Here is a 19,887-nt window from a genome sequence, read left to right on the forward strand (position 1 = left end):
AAAAAGAGACACTGTCCCTGCCAGGTTTGGTAAAAATAAAATAAAAGAGCCGTCACTATCCTGGGTTGCTAATGAATTGTGATGGATTGAGATACCTTCATTAGTTTTCTGTGGAGGTGAACAGTGGAGACCAGCTCCTGATCTGTTACTTCGGTGTAACCAAGGAGTGTGTCTGTGCTTCAGTGACTGCCTCAGACACATATCCATGAGCTTTAATAGAGATATTTTGACAATGAGTTCACTGCACCTGTAAAACCCACTCGAAAAGCTGGCTAAAAACTTTGGTGATTAACCTGTATTAAGTTGTTACCATCAGTTTCAGAGCTGGTTTAAAACTAGCTTTGATAACATCTATGGGAGTTGCAGTGTGCAGATGTATGTTTAGTTTATTACTACTTATGCATGAATCTACATAACATTATAAAGGCAGGTATTTTTCCTGTTGTCACCTGAGCTGTGGGAGCGGAGCTAAAGGAAAGAGGAGTTAGTTGGTCACATGTTGAATTTTGGCTTCTATAGCCAGCAGACAGTCAAATAGCTTCTTAGAAGGTAGCATCTGCTTCAACAGACTCAATTACCTAGTTAAAAATCACTTGCAAGCTAGCAGGCAAGTTTAGCCTGGTGGTACTGAATAAAAAACATCTGTTTATGCTGTTTTTCAGTATTTGTTCAATAGCACAGAGTGCTCAGACTTGACCCTAGTTGCTTTTCTGTGGCAGCTGAGTATCAAGGGACTATGTGGCAGATGAAGGTGATCACTAGAAGCCCCATGGCTTGGTATGCTTCAGCTGGGAAGTTGCTAATAAGCCTATAAAGGGACTAGGTCCCCCCAGTGCTTGCTGGGTGGGTGGTATAGTTGTAGGGTGAGGCCCCCTTCTTCCCCCTTCTTCCCCCTTCTTCCCCCTTCTTCCCCCTTCTTCCCCCTTCTTCCCCCTTCTTCCCCCTTCTTCCCCCTTCTTCCCCCTTCTTCCCCCTTCAGTGATTTGGCATGATCTTTATGCCTTTATCCAGGCTGCAGTATGCCTCTGAGGACATGCTTTTTAGCTGCTCTTTATTCTTATCTCCAGGAATTTTTTCTCAAAGAGATGCTGTAGTGATTTTTCTAGCAGGACGTTGCTGTTATAGCAGCAGGGGACTGTGGGTCCTCACCAAGAAATGTCAACCCTTTGCCACAAGGCAGTGTGTCTGCATCTGTGGCGCTTCTGATGTGCGGTATCATGACTTAGTGAAGAGATTTTGACAGTGACAGCACTTCAGAGGGTAAGTTAAAAGCAATATGCACTTGCTTCACTAAACTGGAAACACGCTTTTACTTACAGTACCTGCTAACAAAGAATTGCAATGACTAATCTTCATTTAGAGGCTTCAGTCTTACAGTGCATATAGCTTGTCACTTGAAATATGTCCAGAGAGACTGAGTGTGTGCTCAGTAAACCCCTGCGTGGTGCCAGCCTGGTGCTCAGAGATAGATACAGCGTCTGTGCGTCTCACAGAGGAGTCCTCGCTCTGACTGTCAGGTGGACTTGAAAAGTGGGCATCTGATTGCGCTAGGCAGTGCGTGTGCAGTATATATTTTACTGAGTCACAGTGTGCTGAATTGCTTTTGTTAGAGGCTGCTGGGCTGGGTTTAGGACTGGTCCTTGCTGAGCACAGCTTTGGTCTCTGGCAGCTCTTGGCCTGGTGAGCCAGGGTAAAGATTAGGACTTTGGCTGACAGGTACCAGTGATCTACATTTATTGATTATTCCCAGTGTTACTATCTTTTCTTCCACATTAAGCTTTTGAAATTCCCTCTAATAAATGCTTCTTGCTGGATCCCCTCCCAGAGTCTCTTCCAGTAAAGCTGAGATGCCTTGGAAACCAGTTCAGTCAGGCCCTTTCTCCCCCATGTGAATAGGAGCAGACCTTATTTCCACGTGGAAATAAGCAGACCTTTGCCGAGTCAAACAGGAGACATCTTTCAGCTCTCTAAAGAAGCAGCTTACGAAGAGGCGCATTCAGAGCTGCATGTATCTTCACCACAGCTGGTTATTCTTTATGTGTTTTTAGTGAACGTGAAGTTGCCCATGTCTGCCCAAGGGATGGTGGCGCACCCGTGGTGAATGGGTGACCGTGAGCACTGACGTGACAGCCTGTTCTTTATTTGCCCTTGAATCTCCTTCTTGCCTGCATCTGGACAGCAATGTTTTCTCTCATCTTCTCAACCCTTCAGCAATCTCTTTCTTCTGTTCATGCTGCTTTTTTTCAATTTTTTGGCTCTCTGGTCTCATCCAGCCCCTTTGCTTACATGAGACGAGTAGTTAAGAATACTTTGCACAATGCTGTATTGAACTTTGTACCTCGCTGCTTCCAGAACAGCCTCCCACCACCCTCCAAAGTAGCGTGGCTGTCATTCTCTTCTCGTCATACCCAGAGTACCTTTGTGTTGTGAGCTCCTTGAAGCCGAGGAATTTCTTGTCATTATTTACCTGCCTGCTGTGAGCTGATGTTTACACTGGTGTGCTGTATCAATGCTCCTCCTAGCCTGAGTCACAAAATGAGATATGCCGTACTTGACACAGGAACACATGCTCTTCCATTAGCATTCATTATTTGTGGTCACAGTCAGACAGGTAAAGATTGACATCGATAACTGCCTGAGGAGAGGAGCTGTGCACCAGCCTGCGCTTCGCTTGCTGCTTTGATAATGCAGAAATGAGAAGGGAGCAGCCACGCAAGTGAGTGGTGGCTCCCTCCTTGCGTTGGCTGGCAGGTGTTTGGCTGTCATCTTCCATTTCTCCCTTTGGAAAAGGCAACACTGGGTAGGAATTCCCATTAACAATTCATATTTATTTCATTATATCACACTTAGCTGGTAGCTAGTAGCCAGATCGCTGAGACTACCTCTCCAAACAAACGAAACCAGATTTACTGGTGCATTTTTCTTTTTGCTACCTCTTCCTCATGTGATATTTATTTACTTTTTGAAAAACATTATTTATTTATTTATTTTTTAAACGTTCCCCATTTTTTTGGCAGTGCCTAAGCACCCCACAATGAACGAGTGTTACACTATACTGTAAAGACAGGCCACAGGGCAGCTCAGAAGCACTTAAGAGATAAAACGGTATCTGTCATATCTTTCCTAATGTGGACTGAGAGCTTTCTGGGGCTGAGGCTTCTTTCTTCTGTTTATTTATAGGGTGCTCGCTGTAGTGGAGGTCTCGAGCTCATGTTTTACAGGAGCTACTGGATAAATATCACAGCACTGTTTTTGTTTCGTGAGTCTCCTGATACATGACTTGCTGATCAAGACTTTAATTGTTTGAAAGAGTTCTTAGTGCTGCAGTATCTATTTATGTGACCTTTCCACTTGCAGGCAAAATATCTATTATCTGCTTTTAAAAAAATAACAATTACACAGATAGGATTTTTAAAGAAATTGAATTTTCCAGCTGCAAAATTCTCCTTTAAGGATAGTCAGGAAATGGGTATTTAATCAGACTGCGTTGGAAATGCCAGCGCTATATGGCTTATAGCCACCAAATGAGTTCTGTAAAAAACCTATGTATAGAATAGGCAGACTGTGACCTACAAGCCCAGGAATCCAGCGAGCACATTTGTAATGGGATTGTTTCTGGGAGGTCTCTGTCATCTTTGAGAGGTGACCCCTGATGTAAGTAATTAGAAATTTTGTGTTGCTTGAGGATGCTAAATGAAAACGGGTTATTAAACAGGTTTTACTGGAAACTATTTATGAATAATTATCTCCAGAATAATCAGAAACATTAAAATAAAAAGAATAGATATGTCATTTTGGGGGGGGGGGGGAGGGGAGGGGAAGACAAGAGAAGGGATCAAAAGGGATCTGGAATTAGCATTCTTCATTATTTTAATGCCAGAACATGCTTCTGTACTATTAATAGAAGTTAAAGCTGCTGCAGATTTTTCTGACTGCATTTCTACATCTTGAAGAATCGTAATCATCCTAGGGCTGAATATCCCTTTCTTAACAATAGTACCTGTTTTGCCTTCCTTAGTTTGTCTCCCAGAACAAAAAAGGTCCTGTAAGGTCATCTTCAGCTCTATCCAGAACCAGGATATTTTTCTTTCATTTACTCATCATAGACCAGGCATACAAGCTCTGAAATCTTTTGAAAATTGAGTAGTCAGATAATTTTTTTTTCCTCTTATAAGCATTTTACAGTACAGCATTTTATTTCTTGCCTCTTTTAGTGGTATTTCCTTCCAAATACATTTTGCTCCCTATGTAACATGTCATTAAACTACAGAGCATTTCAGCCTGGACTTTCCCCGAGCATTATGGGCTGTTCACAGCCAGCCCTGTGAAGTCGGCTATTATCCCTCATAGCAGGGTTTAAAAATAATTGCCCAGCTCCATTTGAAAAAAAAAAAAGCAGTTAGATAATGATTTAGTCTATGAGGTATATTTATCTGTTACGGAGCTCGGTAATGATAAAGACCTATTTGCATATCAGGCCAAAATCGTGAGACTGATTATTTCCGTGTGCGTGGAGGGGCTTGCAGCGCACCCGGGGGTGCCACCCTGGGGATGCTTGAGCGGGAGCACCCACGGGTGCACAACCCCACCCCTGCTCCAGGCAGCTGGCGCAGGTGAGCCCTGGTCTAGGATGTGCTGAGCTCCGGGGGCTCGGGCCGGTGCCCACGCTGAGGCATCAGGGCTGGAGCGTGGGTGTAGTTGTGCACCAACATGTCTGAGATGGAATTTCTTGTCGAGCGGTTTTGGGAAGGGGCCTTTCCAGAGACGCACTCCTGAAAACCTTGTAAAAAGGGTGATGAAAAGCTTAGGGGAACCAACCTGCATTTGTGTGAATACCACTGGGGCTTTTTGGGGGGTTATGATTTAACAGCTCTATTTTATTTGAAATAAATGGATCTGATATAAAGTCCATTGAAGATGATGGAAAGGCTGCTGTTGCTTATAGTGCGCTTTGGTAATGGTTATTTTAGAAGACTTTTTTCCCCTCCCAGTTTACTAATTAATTCTCTTGGTTTTCTTTTTAATTGCTGAGACAGAAATTCAATGGGCTGAGTGGCACTAAATCATTCAGAAGATACTTTAAAACTGTGTTTTCATGGGGACGTGAGGGATATTATCCTTTCCTAGTGCACTGAATTAATTCTAGAAAAATAACAAAAAACTAATGTAATAGGAGGCTATAACCAGGCAGCCACAGTTAAGAACAGGTTATTTTACTTACTTGCCCTATGATTCTGTGGTAGAAATATCGGGTCAGGTAATAAAACGAGAACACGCTCCCACTTAAATGAATGAAGCCATTCATTTCAAGGACAGCTTCAGGGGTTTTTAGTCTAGCAATGTAACTAACTGAATTCCCTACAGGCAGATGAGCCAGTGAAGGAAAAATGTTCAGAATAAGGATTCCAGGTTATATGCTTTAGAGTGTTGGTTCAGTTGTGTTTTGTTTTGTTTTTTTCCCCTCTCTCCTTAAACATTGAGGCCAATTACTCTGGTGGGGGTGGGGAGGTGATGGAGAGGGGAAAGCTGTGTTTGGTAGAGAGGATATTTGTGAATGCTTCCTCCAGGCTGCAGAAGCAATTGAACCACTAGAGCTCTGCAATTCTGAAATTCAACTAGATTCAGTAAAACATGGGCTGCCTTATTCTAGGTGTTCAGAACAATCCAATGAGAGACTGCTCTGAGTGAGACCAAAGTTCTTGGGATCTAAACAATGAAACAATATTATTATGTTTTAATATAATAATATTTTAAGATAACAATAATAAGCTCATTTCTCTGCTAGAGGCAGGTCATAAAGATAAGCACTTCTGGAACACTTCACTCCTTCCAAGTGTGGCTCTGTTAACAATAGCATCTGCGATGCTGAAAGCAGATACAGAGGGCTCTTGACTTCTGTTTATTTCTGCAGAAGGCTGATCTGGACTGTGGGAAGGCTCCTACTAAAGTCTTGAAGAGGCTTCATAGGAACCTTTTCCCCACTCGGGATAATGGTCTCCTTCTCAACAGATTTTCAAAGGAGGGGAGAAGGAACATATCCTATGGTCAAAATAGAGCATTGTGGGAAAATAAGGGTATTTCAGATGAGCACATCTTATGGGTGCAACTCTCCTGCTGGAAACTCAGTAGCAATGCAAAAACATGGCATTATCCTTTGCAAGCTGAAAATGCAAGCAGCGCGTCATCACCTGTGCCCTGTAGGACCTTACTTAAATTTGCACTCGTTTTGCTTTGCGTTTTTGTCTGAGCTGCTTAGTCTGTCCCCTTCAACAGTGGAGGGCAGAGGGAGTTGGCAGGGTTTTTTTTGGATCATCCAGAATGTGAATCGGGGAGAAGGCATCGCTATTCTCTTCCTGGAGTAAAGGAAAAGATCATTTTGTGCAGTAGAAGCAGAGAACAGGAGCTAGCAGATGGGCTCTCTCCTGCCATTAGATCTCACTGCCGCTCCACAAGACACTTGGAGGCTCGTCAGTATTCCCCCTTCAGCCTAAACTCTGAGTGCTCCTAACTCTGGTTATCTTAAGTGCTCACTTTGTCCTCGGTGAAGAGGCAGAAAGGGATCCTTCACGAATGAAGGGGATTGTGTGGGACATCAGCCCTACCTAATGTGTCAGGGATCCGTTTCAAGGAGCTAGCAGAGGCTTTCCTCTGGGCTGGCACCGCTGTCATCTGCTGTTCTTTCTTGCTGTCCAGCCCTTTGGAGGGCTGTGTCTCCATGCTTGTGGGCTGCAGGATCTAAGGTGGGCTTGTGGCATCTTTAGCATTTCCCAGGAAATTCAACTTGGGCTTTAGCAACTGATTGGCTTTTTACATGAAGTTGAGAAGACTGGGTTTTCTTTTCCCGTTTGGGGCATATTTTGTTATGTATATGATCCCTCTTTACCGATGCATCTAGATAGCTAGATGTCTGGGCAGGTATAAGTACAAAAATAAGTACAAAAAAGAGGTGGTTTCACTTGTGATTGTATTTCTGAGTGAGCTTAGACATGCTCATTTTGTACCTACAGCACCGTAGCAGAGCAGTGATCCTAGCCCAAAACTATGTGATAGAGGTAACACTCCTGGAGGAAGAAGAATGGGAGAGTGATTGCAAGGGCAGGGAGCTCAGCCTCCAGATGAGGAGGTTACGTCTAGGTCATTCCTAATAAATGTTCAGTGTATTTTTGAGGCCATCCAATGTTGGTGTCTCTCCAGCTCTCCCGGCAGCCTGTCCCTGGGTTTCCCTGTTCTTGCCTCCATTAAGCCTTTTTTCTGTAAATGTAAATGTAAAAATCTAATGTTTTTTTTCCTGCGGTGTGAACCCGTTACTCTTTATCTGCTGCACATGTGGTGAGAAGATGCTCCCCTTCCTCTTGGAAATGTAAAAATTGTATGTATTTATTCATATCTCAGTCTCTTCTCATTAATCTCCCTATTTGTGGTTTTCATGCTGTCCATTCATCTCCTCAGCCTTTCTTATGTCCCTCCCTTCATTTTCCTTTGTCTCTTGAAAAATAAAATCCTCTTTTAACCGAAAAGGAAAAACCAATTGGAGGAAAGAAAGCCCCAAATGTAAGATGAGTTTTGCAAACCCTCACACAGCATCTCAGCCCTTTGTCTGGCTCTTCTGTTTAGACAGCAAGCTCTTCAGAGGAGGGGCTCTTTTCCTGTGTTTGTACAAGTGCTTAGCAGACCGAGGCCCTGATATAGCAGGGTTCCTTAGGGGCTATCGTAATGCACAATAATAATGAACCATATGTCGGTTTAGCCAGGAAAATACTAAAGCAGCAGGCCAGTAGGCAGACTTTCCCTTAATGGACCAGGTATTGCTTAGACAATGCAGACCATTTCCCCTTCTATCCCACTAATAATACACTTCACTTCTAGAGGAAGTAGTCCTAGGGATGATGACGTGTTTTAAACTTTGTGGGCCTTATTGTTAGTCTAATTATACCGTAGATGTTTAGAAGTATGTTTCTGGAGCGTTTTGCAAAGCAGGCGTCCATGAATTATCTGCGCTTTAACCCTCATGGGGCAAGAGTTGTGAAGTGGTGTTAGTGTGGGGCCGGCCCTGACCTCGTACATGGCCCAAGTGGCGAAGTATATTGGCTTAGGCTCAGCATCCTGCCAAACTACTTGCTTTATTGTTTTTTGGGGTTTGTTTTTTTTTTTTTTTGATTACTTTTTGTTTGGCTCACTGGCAGAACAAGTTTGTGTCAGCCTGCAAAGCACTGCACAGGTGTACCCCTAATAGCTAGACACAGTTATCAGCCCTTCTCACATAGGGACCAGCCTTGAAGTTATCAGCCTGTTTGGTGGCGGGATCTGGTAGGTATCAGTGGCTTTGGTTAATTTTGTAGCTAGATGGAAACTCTGCTTTTTTAATTTCTTTTTTTCTTTCCTTCAGGCTCCAGAGAGATGTTATCAACATGTTTTATTTCACTCTTACCATTTTTGTCTTGTTATCATCAAAATATTTTGTGCAAAGCTTTAGTTGTGTAACAACACTTAGAAATGTTGACACCAAGATGAAGCATTTTGACTTTTTTTGAGAAAAAACAACCTGGAATTTTCATTTCATAGATGTTTTTCCAAGTGTACTGAATTAAAGCAAAAGGGATAAAAGGCCATATTAAAAGAATATTAGAAAGGATACCAGGATGCTTTCAGCCGGAGGCTTTGTGGGACCCTTGGAGGTCCTCGCTAGCTGTGGGTGAGCTAGGCAAGGCGATGATCAATGCTGAGGCGGTCACCACGGCCTCCCTGTCCTGGTCTGGCTCTGCTAGGAGATAGGTGTAAATCTGCTGGAGCTGTCGAAGGCTGCACCTCTCTGTTGTCAGAGCTCAGTTCAGCAGGAATTGCTGGGAATAGGGGGAGGGAAATGGAGGATTTGCTGCTTGGTAAATCCTCCCACTTCCCTCCTCCCAGTGGAGACATTTGTGATAATCATGGAGAATGTTACCACTTCAGCCTGCAATAATAACCTCGGAGCAGCTCTCTCGCTTGTAATTGCTTTACTGCCCAGGGGAGAGAGAGGACTGTTTTTCTTTTATCATTGTCTTCGGCATTGGGTTCAGTTTTTCCTTCTTCTGCCAGTTAAATATTCCTACATATCATCATCATCTTGATTTCCCTCACCAAGTAACACATGGGGTTATTTTTAGGCAGTAGAAGGGACGTGCAGGGCACCATGAGTCCTGAGATGTTGGGGTCAATATTTATGAGTAAATTCAAACCGAGTATGATCTTCACAGCCCTGTAAAGTGCAGATCTGTTTGAATTGAGAGAAGTATTTGAGTGGATTTATTGTTGCCTTTGATATGCTTTTTACGTGTTCTTGTCAGAAGCTGAATTAAAAAAAAAAAGTGCTGCAGTTCAGTGTTACCCTGTAAAAACATAAAAATCTGGCAGAGAAAGACCTGTCATCATAACTTTCATCATGTTACAAATCCTTACTTTGCCACATCTGCTCATTACATGAGACGGGCAAGAATTCAGAGCAGCTGAGCTTTGAGAAATTCTGTTGCAGAAGGTAACGACTGATTAAAAGGTCAGGAGATAGCTTCAAAAATTTTCCTATGGTCTTTTCAGTTCATGAATTTCATAAGTGGGATGCTGGTAGACTGCATTGCTGCATATGTTTAGATACAGATTAGGCTGGGGAATGAATTACAGTGAGGTGTAAAATAAGTGAAATGTAAGCTGTGCAGCAAATGTACTTTTTAAAATGGTTGGCGTTTTTGTACAATAAAAGGAAAAAAAATACCATGGCTATTTTGGGAGCACAGTAGGCGAGATCAAGCATGGAGTGGTAAAGTTAATGGTGCTGTGGCGATTCATCTTAGCCGATGATCTTGCCTATGGGCTCTAACTCTGCGACTTGGTCAATAAATGTGATTGTAGTTATTGTTTAAGAGTAGCTATGGATTTTCAGTCAGAATGATCTTTGCTTTTGTTTTTACCATTATTCTCTTTCCATCTGAAATATAGTCTTCCCGTGAGAGCACCGTTTGGCTGCATCTCCTCTCTGCCGTGAGCTGCCTCTGAAGGCAGAGCGGCAGCTCCCGGGGAGGTGGGTGGCTCGGCTCCCCCCCCCCCCCCCCCCCCGCAGGCTGTGCTCCCTGGGGATGCTGCTCTGGGGGGCTGCGGGGCAAGCAAAGGGCTGCCTCCCTCCTACTGCCCTACCTGAGCAGGCAGGCAGGCTCTGTCACCGGCGGCTTATAAATTCTCTGCAACAATTCTGAGATTAAAAAAGAATGATAATTTTAGTTTGATGTCTTATTTTCTCTTCTGGGGAGATTTTAAGCAAAAGAAGAAAAAAAGTAAGGTACTAACATAATCCAAGGATTCCAGAACCTGTTTTTGGTTGTTTTTTTTTTAAAAAAAAAAAGTCTCAAACATTGTGCTTTTGGATAGTTACCATAATAAAGAGCAGAAAACAAGGTGCTAGTTATGTTTTCGCATGGTCTGATGATTTCAGAGGCTTCGTACCTTGTGCATAGAGGGAAAAAGCTTTCTCCAAGGAAGTTTGCTGGCTGGATTTTAAGGTCTTTGGCCTTTCTGAGTCACCTGGACAAGTAACTTCACATCTGGATGGTGTCAAGGCCACATATAGCCCTCCTGTAGCTCTTGGATTTTAAATAGCGATGTACATAGTCCTGTGTTGCAGTTGCAATATCCTCTAATAGATAACATTTTAAAATGTACAAAGATACATTTGGTATAAATATAGTTCACAGCATGAGGCACTGAATAAAACATTTCTCTTCACTCATCGGGGTGGATCATGCATAACTTACTCTTGGATCTGCCTCATCATTCAGGCGTTAGAGAGTCACCCCTAATTTGTGAAAACATATGGCTTATTCCACCCTTCCACACTGAGAATTCATTCGAGGCATGCTTGCCTGCAGTCTTGTGTTCACCATCTGGATCAACCTTCTGCAAGTTGAGGTAACTGGGAGTTACTGTAACGGGGAGCAGGGAAGAGTGTTCCTCCTCCTCTGCTAAAATTGGAGGATGTCTCTTCTAACTCTTGGCTTCGTTACAGCCTGATGGACTGAATCTCAGAAAAAAATCATGGACCAGGCAAATAGCCAGGATACTGAAAACACATTTTGGCCAATAATTATGAACTATAGAATCATTTAACTTTTTAAGATGACATCTTGACTAACTACCTAGCAACAGTGAGTTAGGAAAACTTTCTATGGATCCAGTAAGAGAATATATCACAGACCTGTTGTCTGTTCTGAACCATAGATCATAACTTCCATCCACCCAGAGGTTTGAACTCCCATTGTTCATGCTCAAACTTGAACGGAATAGGCAAATCTATATACGCTACAGTTTGGCAGGAGTCTTCCATAGGTCACGCATTACTCAAGCAGGAATGAAATACATATTTTCACCAGTTTCTCAATCTCAGTTGCTCAACAAGAGACAATTGATTATCTACACGGAGCATCACTTGAGTTCCTATTATTTACAGTGGTCACTCAGTCAAGTCTATGACAAATTAACAACCCTGTTTACTTGTTCTGGTTCATTGTTTTGACTGTTGTGATTAAGCAAGGACTTTTTATTCTGTTTTGGCTCAGGAAAGCTTTGTGTGGCTTGTTCAGGTTTTCCCACTTGCTTTAATGCTGGACCCGCAGTACTCCCCCCTGCTCCTCTGGAGGGAGTCTCAGCAATGCGGTCAGAGCCCCCCTTGTGTGTGGGTTGGACAGGCTGCGCTCCCCAGTGCATGCCTCAAGCTGGGTCACCCACAGAGACCTACGATAGGCATCACCATTGCAAACCACTGAGCTGGTGCCTGTACCTCACCTTTATTGCAGTCTTCCAGCTACCCCTTCTTGATTTTTGTACAAAGAAGGTGAACTAGTAGCTCGTTCTGGGTTTGAGTGCGGAGTCTGATGTGTTTAGTTTTGCTCTAAGATCCCCTGTAATGCCAGCGGTACTTTATCAGTCTATTGTGAACCTGATTATAACCTTCTGGTATATTCCCAAGCAGGGAAGAAAGTTAATACTGGCTTAAGGCATCCTTATGCTATTGAAACTGGTTGCATACTGGGGTTAGTAGCAATGGCAACAGTCTAAATGGTTTTTTTAGAAAACAAATTGCAGCTTTATCCTACGCTGTCGTACTGGTACAAAGCCCCTGTGAAGCAATCTCTGGTTTTTTTTGATAACTAGAATTCATCCTGTTTCTGAAACAAGACTTCATTTAAGTTAGTCCTGGACTGGTATGTAGGTACAGAGCCATGCATCCATCAAAATAGAAAACTGAGAAGCTTTCTTATGATGCTGTAAGCCCGTATCAGTCAGTTTACTGGCTGTGTGTAAAGCAGGGAGTCTGCAGTTAAAGCTGGTTTGCCTGCCCAGCTTCTCCTATGCGTATGCTTTTATCATCTTGAATTACCAGGAGCTCTTCCCATCTACCACGCGGGTACAGAACAGAGTTCGTCCAAACTCTCTGCGCGTGAACTAAACTGGAGTTTGGCCATTGCCTATGAATCTAGCCAGAATAGGTATTTAAGCATGTAATGGGCTAAACTGGGGTCAGGGTTTGCATGTGATTCCTTCCAGATAGGTGGATTCCTGTTTTATGTGTTGGAAAGGGTTCCCTGTGGCCACGTGCATGTCAAATGATTTGCCGCGATCTATCAAAGGAAAATGGCCACCTTAACCCCACGAGTCCCTCTGGAGTGGTCCCTCGGGTTCCCTCTTCGCCACAGCTTGCGTGAAGGCAAGCCCGTCCCTCCTGTCTTGGAGTCCGCTGGTGTGTGCTTTCTTTAAAGGCACCCTTGCGTGTTTTCTGGGCATGCCTTTCATTACTGCTAGCTTGTGCTTGAGTCAGGTTTCTCTCTTTTGGGGCTGGCTTTCAGGTCCTTTTGGTTTTGGGAACATTGGACATACATGAAGTAATAGATTACTTGTTTCAAAGTTGAGAGGGATATAAAAACGTTCCACGCTGGCAATGCCTCTGAATAGCTTTCACAATTTCCTCTCCCCACCACCCCCGCGTATGCTTTCTCTCCTGTGTGTTTCTGCAGTAATACGGTGCAGGGCTTTGCGTTGGCTGCAGTCAGCTGTGTCCTCCATCACCCACTACCGCTTCACCTGGTTGTGTGTCCCAGGGAATCACCCATCATAGTCTGAGCTACAGGGTGGGAGAAGGAGACGTGCGGAAGCATTTGGTGCCTCAGGACAGTGAGATCTTTCTTACTGCTCTGGGGGCACTTCATCGTATGTGAGCGTGATTTCAGCCTGGGATACCAGACTCAATTTCGTTACGGGTATATATGATAAGATTATGCATGTCCTGATCTACCCTCTTTATTTCCTTCTCTCTTAGTCATAGCATTCAAAATGATTAAAACAGATTAAAATGCAAACCAGCGCCATAATCAGAATGTAATAGCTGGTTTTCATGAAATAACATTAAAATAAAAGATAAATAATTTACTACTAAGTCCCTCATCAGCTTTGGATGGCCATAAAACAACGCTAACGAGCTGCCACCCAAACCTCGAGAATTTGTGTAGCCAGACTACCCGAGTCTGGCTCTTGTCTCCCCGAATGTCTCAAATTGCAACATGCTCCATATGCCTTTCTTAGACAATCTTACCTTATAGCCTATAATTTTCATGCATGTAGTTTCAAATTTTAAAATAACTGCATTTATATGCATCTGAAGATTTATAGGCATACTGAAAATGTTCAGTATTTTACAAGTGTAAGTGTTTATTAATGAAGCCTCGCAAGCCACCTGTATGTCTGGTTAGTCATAGCCTTGGTTTATAGAGGCATCAGGGGACAACAAGGAACAAGAGCTCATGCGAGGTATGAAGGAGAACTCTGGCATGACTACAAACCAGCTTACCAAACTAGCAGATTCTGGATTATTGGTATTTCTGACAGGTTTTGGCACCAGCATTTTCAGTACTTGCAGAATACCTCTGAGACAGGCAGGTCATAGCAATTTCCTTTTTTTTTTTTTTTTTTTTTTTTTTTTTTAAGTTAGTTGAGCTATAAATAAGCATCTGTACCTCCAACATAAAAATGAGACTGAATACTTTTGATGACTATAATGAATATTATCTCTAAAATGGGATGTGACTATGTTCATAGATGTAAATTTGATGGGCTGAATAGCCTGGGAATACTTCAGGAATGCTTGAGGAGCTTCTTTCTGTTCAGATTACCAGTTCTTTGCCATATGGATGGGTGTAAATGGAGATTGATGGGAGGAGCTGTTATTGTAATGTACCCATTAAGATGGTTCCTTTGTTTCAATATGTAGATTGCATTTTCAAGAAGATGTGAAGCTAGTTTAAACAAAATGAGATGTATAGAAGCTTTATGTTTTCCTTTCTCTTCAGCTTCTGCTCAGACTGATATAATTTTTAGGAAAAGGTTAGTAGTTTGTAGGGATTATAGCATATTGGTGCAGAACAAAATTTCAGTCCTCGACAATGTTTTGAATGGAAAGAGCAACATCTCATGAAAATACATTTTAGTGAGAAGGGTCAGGAGATCATAATTTGATCAGCGTACACTCATTCATTTTAGAATAATTCTTGAGCTAAAATGTGCTACTGGTGTGTAAAGAATTCCATTCACTTTATACTCTGCAAAATAAAATTTTTAGCAGGCTTGATTTTTAATTAAACCTTTTGTTTGGGTTTACCTGTCAACCAGTATGCAGTACTGTTCTGGGACACACGTGGGAAGTCCACACCTACATATGCAGTTTCAGGGTTGCTTGAGCGATGCTCCACAAGGTATGACTGCAGTGCTCCTCTCCCCTACCCCGGCGACCTTCCGCTGTCTGCTGTAAGGAAACACATTTGGTGAAGGAAGGTTTTATGAATTGGCTAAGGCAGTCAATCAGATTCGGTTGTGCTCTTATGGGTGGTGTCTTGTACAAAACAATATTTTGGACATTCAGTTAAAATGAGGGAAGTTACTTTTTTTTTTTTAAACTGGACATCTCATTTACTTCAGTTTGCATGCTATTTATATTTTTAAAGTTTAGTGTTTGTGATCTGTTTACTTTTCCACTCCAGCTCATTTGCAAGCTGACGCAGGATGTTGCATTCTAAGTTTGGAAACCATTTGACTTTGATACAAAAAGTAGATTGATTGTAATTCCCCAGATGAGAACATGGTTACTAGTTCGATTGGGTATCTTGGAGCAATTTCTTGCCAGTGAAAGGACTGTATCTTTTCTGCCACAGTGAATTCCATACATTTTAATGTCTACATCTGTAATTTTTTTACGATTTATTTTTCAAATTATACCTTTTCTAAATTCTTTTGAAGACGCTGATTGCCTGCGTCGGAGATTTCTTGGCAGCAAGATGTTATTCATGCTATGTATGTAAGCTCCACATTGTCTTAAAGATTTTGCGAGAAGCTGGGACAGACTAGACAGGTATTTGTCTTGTGAAAGAAGCTTCCTATGTGATTTCACCTGAGAGCTGGGTTTTGGACCCAACTTAGCTTTTAAAGGCTAGGCACATTTTAAAAAATCTAATTACTATTTTGAATAAACGGTAGCATTAATTGCAGTCAATTCTCTATAAAAGGAATAAACTATCACTTTAATTGCATTTAAATTCATAATACAAACATGTATCTTGATTAGAGAAAGAAATAGATTGGGTTAATTCTTTTCTTTGGTAATGAGTGAAATTTATACAGAAAAATTGCATTATCCTGTGGAGCTGTCGTTGGCTTCTTCCTGTAGCTGGTTCCCAGTCTTCAAATAGATACTCAAACACCCGACTGTCATTTAAGCTTTGGATATTTTTTCCTTCTCAGACAATAATTGTCTGCATCCAAAGTTGAAAGCTTTGCAGCTTTATGCTATCTCTGTTCTGTGGGGGTGCAGGTAGGAAGCAACTGTATAAATTGGCATGTATATTTCTTCATGGTATAATTTGCAATCAAGTGGAAATGAAACTATTTCAGTTTTGGTTTGTTTTTATTTTTCTTTTTACAACTGATTCAAACCCTTGCTTAAAAATTCCAAGTGTTAGTCTAGGAGGGGGCAGGAAAGAAAGGACACATGTCCCAAAACACTGCTAGGGAATGAAAGGTGCTGAACAGAATTATTTTCTGAAAGATTGAAACCTGGTGTGTTGTGTGAAGTCTAATTTTAGACCACATTATGCTGCAATATGGTATCAGATTCAAAGAGCAGCAGGTGTCAGAGAATCTGCTAGCTGACACTCCATGTTACAGCAGAAAAGCTTTATTAAATTCATTTTCTAAGCTGCAAATAGGACTCTGACATGGTGTGAAATTCAGCTAAACTGAACTTTTTCAGCTCCTGCTCTAGCATGTCATGGATTTTCTGTAATCACCCACTGTGATCTGGCTAGCCCAAGTTTGGAAATGCTGGCTATTAGCCTTAGCAGGAAAATTCTTTGCTTTCAAGCAATGTGTGCTTCCCACCCGCAACCTAATGAATCCTCAAGGGGGTCTGAAATGAGACAAAACCCAATCCTGAACCAAGCGAGAACAGGAAAATCTATTTCATGCCTTTCCCACAGGAGACGGGTCTAATTCACTGAGAAATATTTTGTGATGGGGCTGGGGTTATCTGGATGAAACAGCTATTTTTATTTTGAATACTTGAAATACGGCCATACCCTAAATTTCTGCGTATGAGTTGTTTTCCTGAAAATTTAAAAGGTTCGTCAGGGTAGAGATACAAATCGTCCGGACACACCTTACAGCGGCAAGGCTTTTTTTCATGCATACTTTCTGTATCAGTCCTGCGAACAGACGTAGCCACCCTGGCACAGGGCAGGGCTCGGCTCCAGCTCCTCCACAGCGGGCTTCGTGCTGCCGCCTCTCCCGACCCAAATGGGAGACGCGTGCGCTGGGTTTGCGTCTCACGCTTCTCGGCAGCCGGAGCTCTGTCTCGCGCGTTTGCGGCGCTTGCCCTCCAGTTTTCTACTTCTGCCTGAGCAGGCTGCAAAGCATTGGCTTAGTGGTACATCGGCTAACAAAGTCTTCCAGAGATAGACAGATAGGAGGGAGGAAATACTTGCAGTACTGCTAACTTGACTGTGTAGTGCCCTGATTTTACCTGTGGTGGTTGTGTAAGGGGAATTCAGTAGCCATAGCAATAGGGACAGTGTTATAAGAAGGGTTGCCATTCATTTTAGGCTGCTCTGATTGGGTTTAAACATCCCTGAAAGTGTTGGGGAGCAGCAGAGGAGTAATTGTCAAGGCTCTGAGAAGCCTGTGGAATTAATTTAGAAAGCTCCCCTCGGACAAAACAGTGTCAGGTAAAGACGGCGCTTTATACAGATCAAATGCGATCAGCTGGGCATTGCTGGCAGTCCTGGGGAGTAGCAGAACACAAATAAAAAGGAAATGTTCAGGCTGCAAGTTAAAGTCCCTCTTTTGGGGGGTGGGGGAGGAATCTTCCCTGCCTCTTTTTTTTGGAGATGATTCCACATCTGATCTCGTAAAGGGTAAAGACGTAAAATGCACAGGAATACTTTCTCGGGGTGCTTATAACTGATGGGGTTTTTATTCACAGTTCGGGTCCTTGTTGGAAGTCTGAACTGCCTTTAGCCAGTCAGGCTGCTTTGCTCAGAAAGGTCCTTAGCAAAGGAAAGTGGATACGCATAAAAATCTTCAGGGAAGAACTGGAAGATTTGGGGTTTGCATACAGAACCCTTCAGAGTCTGGCTGTCTGATTGCTCCTGTAAGCTGTGAAAGATTGGATTTTTGGGCAATGCAAGGTACTGCTCTTTCTTACCTCGTTCAAATTCTCACCCGATAGCCTGATGGTGCAAGAAGTACGCTCCCTGACTTTGGTTGCCAAAATAACAAAAACTCCATAATTTTGGTCATGTTTTCAAATACAGAAGTTGTATTTGATGTAGGAATGCTTGTCATAATACATATGAAGTGCAGCTAAGCAATGATCTGGTCAAGGGCTGGAAGATTGGCTCATGGGCCGGCAGATGCACTGGGACACCTAAAAAGTTGCTTTGGCTTTGTAAGCAGCATGGGGATGTGAGTAGAGCTGTGCGGAATCGGAATGGTTTGGAGTTCATTCAAAATGTGAAAGTAGGGTAAAGTGGCCTTGTCAGTTTGCGGGCAAACATAAATAAGTTTGTAATAGTCAGTGCAACCCATTCATTCGGCAAGATTTTGAAGCTAGATTCAGTGTAACTGTGTTGCTTCATATGAATCCGTGTTGAGTTTCTTTCTGTAAATGAGCCTGAAATTCTAACCAAATCCTCAACTGAGGTTTTAAATATAAAGTTAAGAACAATATTGTTGGATTCTGGGTGAACCCTTTCAATGACTTTCAGGTATCTCCAGTAGGCTCCCACTACGCATAATGCATCAGGGTACTTCTAAGTAGCAGCCAGAAATGCCAAGCACCTACACCGTGCAGGGAGGCTGCAGTTCCACTCGATGCGCATTGTTAGCAAGGGTCTCTGCAGGACTAATAGCAATAGTGGGATTTTATTCCAACAGGTAAAACTGCTTGTATTTGGGATAGGAGTTTTTATTCTGTTCATAATGTTTTACAAGGAAATAAGACTTCAGACTGGGCACTCCATCAGTATTTTGGAGAAGATGGCAGGAGAACTCTAATTCAATTTCTGGCACCGCTGTTTTTGTGCAGAAACCTTCAATATCATCATAATGTGTTTTCAAACCATATTATGTGAAGGAAATCTGTGACTTCATCTCAAAGGTGACCTGCAAAGGAAACTTTAAAATTGGCTTCTACCACTCCTTTTTGTTTTGTTTTTCCCTTTGGGTTTTAAAAATGTTGTACAAAGGTCTGGGAAGCTTTGAATATTCCCAGCTTTCTGCTTGCAGATTTTTTTTTGTTATTATTTTTAAAAATAACAGGAATGCAAAGTCTGCTTTTGCTGCTCTCCCCCTCCCCCTTCTTTCCCTGGACAACTCCTTAGGGATTTCAAGGACAGGAAAGTGAAACATGGCTTCAAGAGTCAGGGGCATTTACTTTTTAGAAGAGCAGATTTTTTCTAAGCGCTTGGACTCAACAGGTGCTAGTGTAACAAGCAGAATACTGAATGTGAACCAGCCTGACTTGACATTTCTTCTCTCTATATAGTACAACTTTTGTTGTCTTTTGCAGTCATAATTACATTAGTTTTCATAGGGTTTTTTTAGGATAAACAAAGCGTTAACTTTTGTTCTCAAGTTGTTCTATATATCACAGGTCAGAGGAAAAACTAAATTTATTTTTCTTTTTTTTTTCTTTTTTTTTTTTTTTTTTTTTTAAATTATGAAGAGAAGACTCCAGAAGTTCTAGGTTAGGAGCAAAAGTGAAATGAGCAGAAACTCCACAACCTTCAGTACAAATACAGAAGTATGTGGCTTCACAAGCTACAAGTCCTGGTGCTATGCAGGATTTGGTAGCTGAACAGCCATGCTAAAAAAAGGAAACCATTACTCTGTGGCTGATCTCACTAAGGAAAGTTGGATGTTAATGTGCAGCAGGACTTTTACATTTGAAATCAGATCTGAGTGGTGGTTTAGCATGCGAACGTATACAGAGAGTAAAAAAACATTCGTTATGTCAGTGGGCCCAAATCCTTACACCAGCGATGTGATGGGGTGAGCCAACGGGTGTGTGGGGAGCAGGCGATTGGACTTGCTGCTCAATTTTTTGGATCAGCCGAACGGCGTGTGTGGAGGAAGCTCTTGCTGGTCTCAATCTACTGTTGTGTTTGAGGTGCCTCCTGAAAAGGTGTTGGCTGGGAGATGTGTGCAAACCAAATTGCTTATCTGGCTCAGAGCCTGCTTTCTACGTATGCCTTGGGGGACTTATGGGGAAAATGATGTCTGGGAGCAGACTGACATGCAAAGCCCATGGGTCATACCTTGCGTTCC

Source organism: Accipiter gentilis, chromosome 10, assembly GCF_929443795.1.
Source record: "Accipiter gentilis chromosome 10, bAccGen1.1, whole genome shotgun sequence".
NCBI lineage: Eukaryota > Metazoa > Chordata > Aves > Accipitriformes > Accipitridae > Astur > Astur gentilis.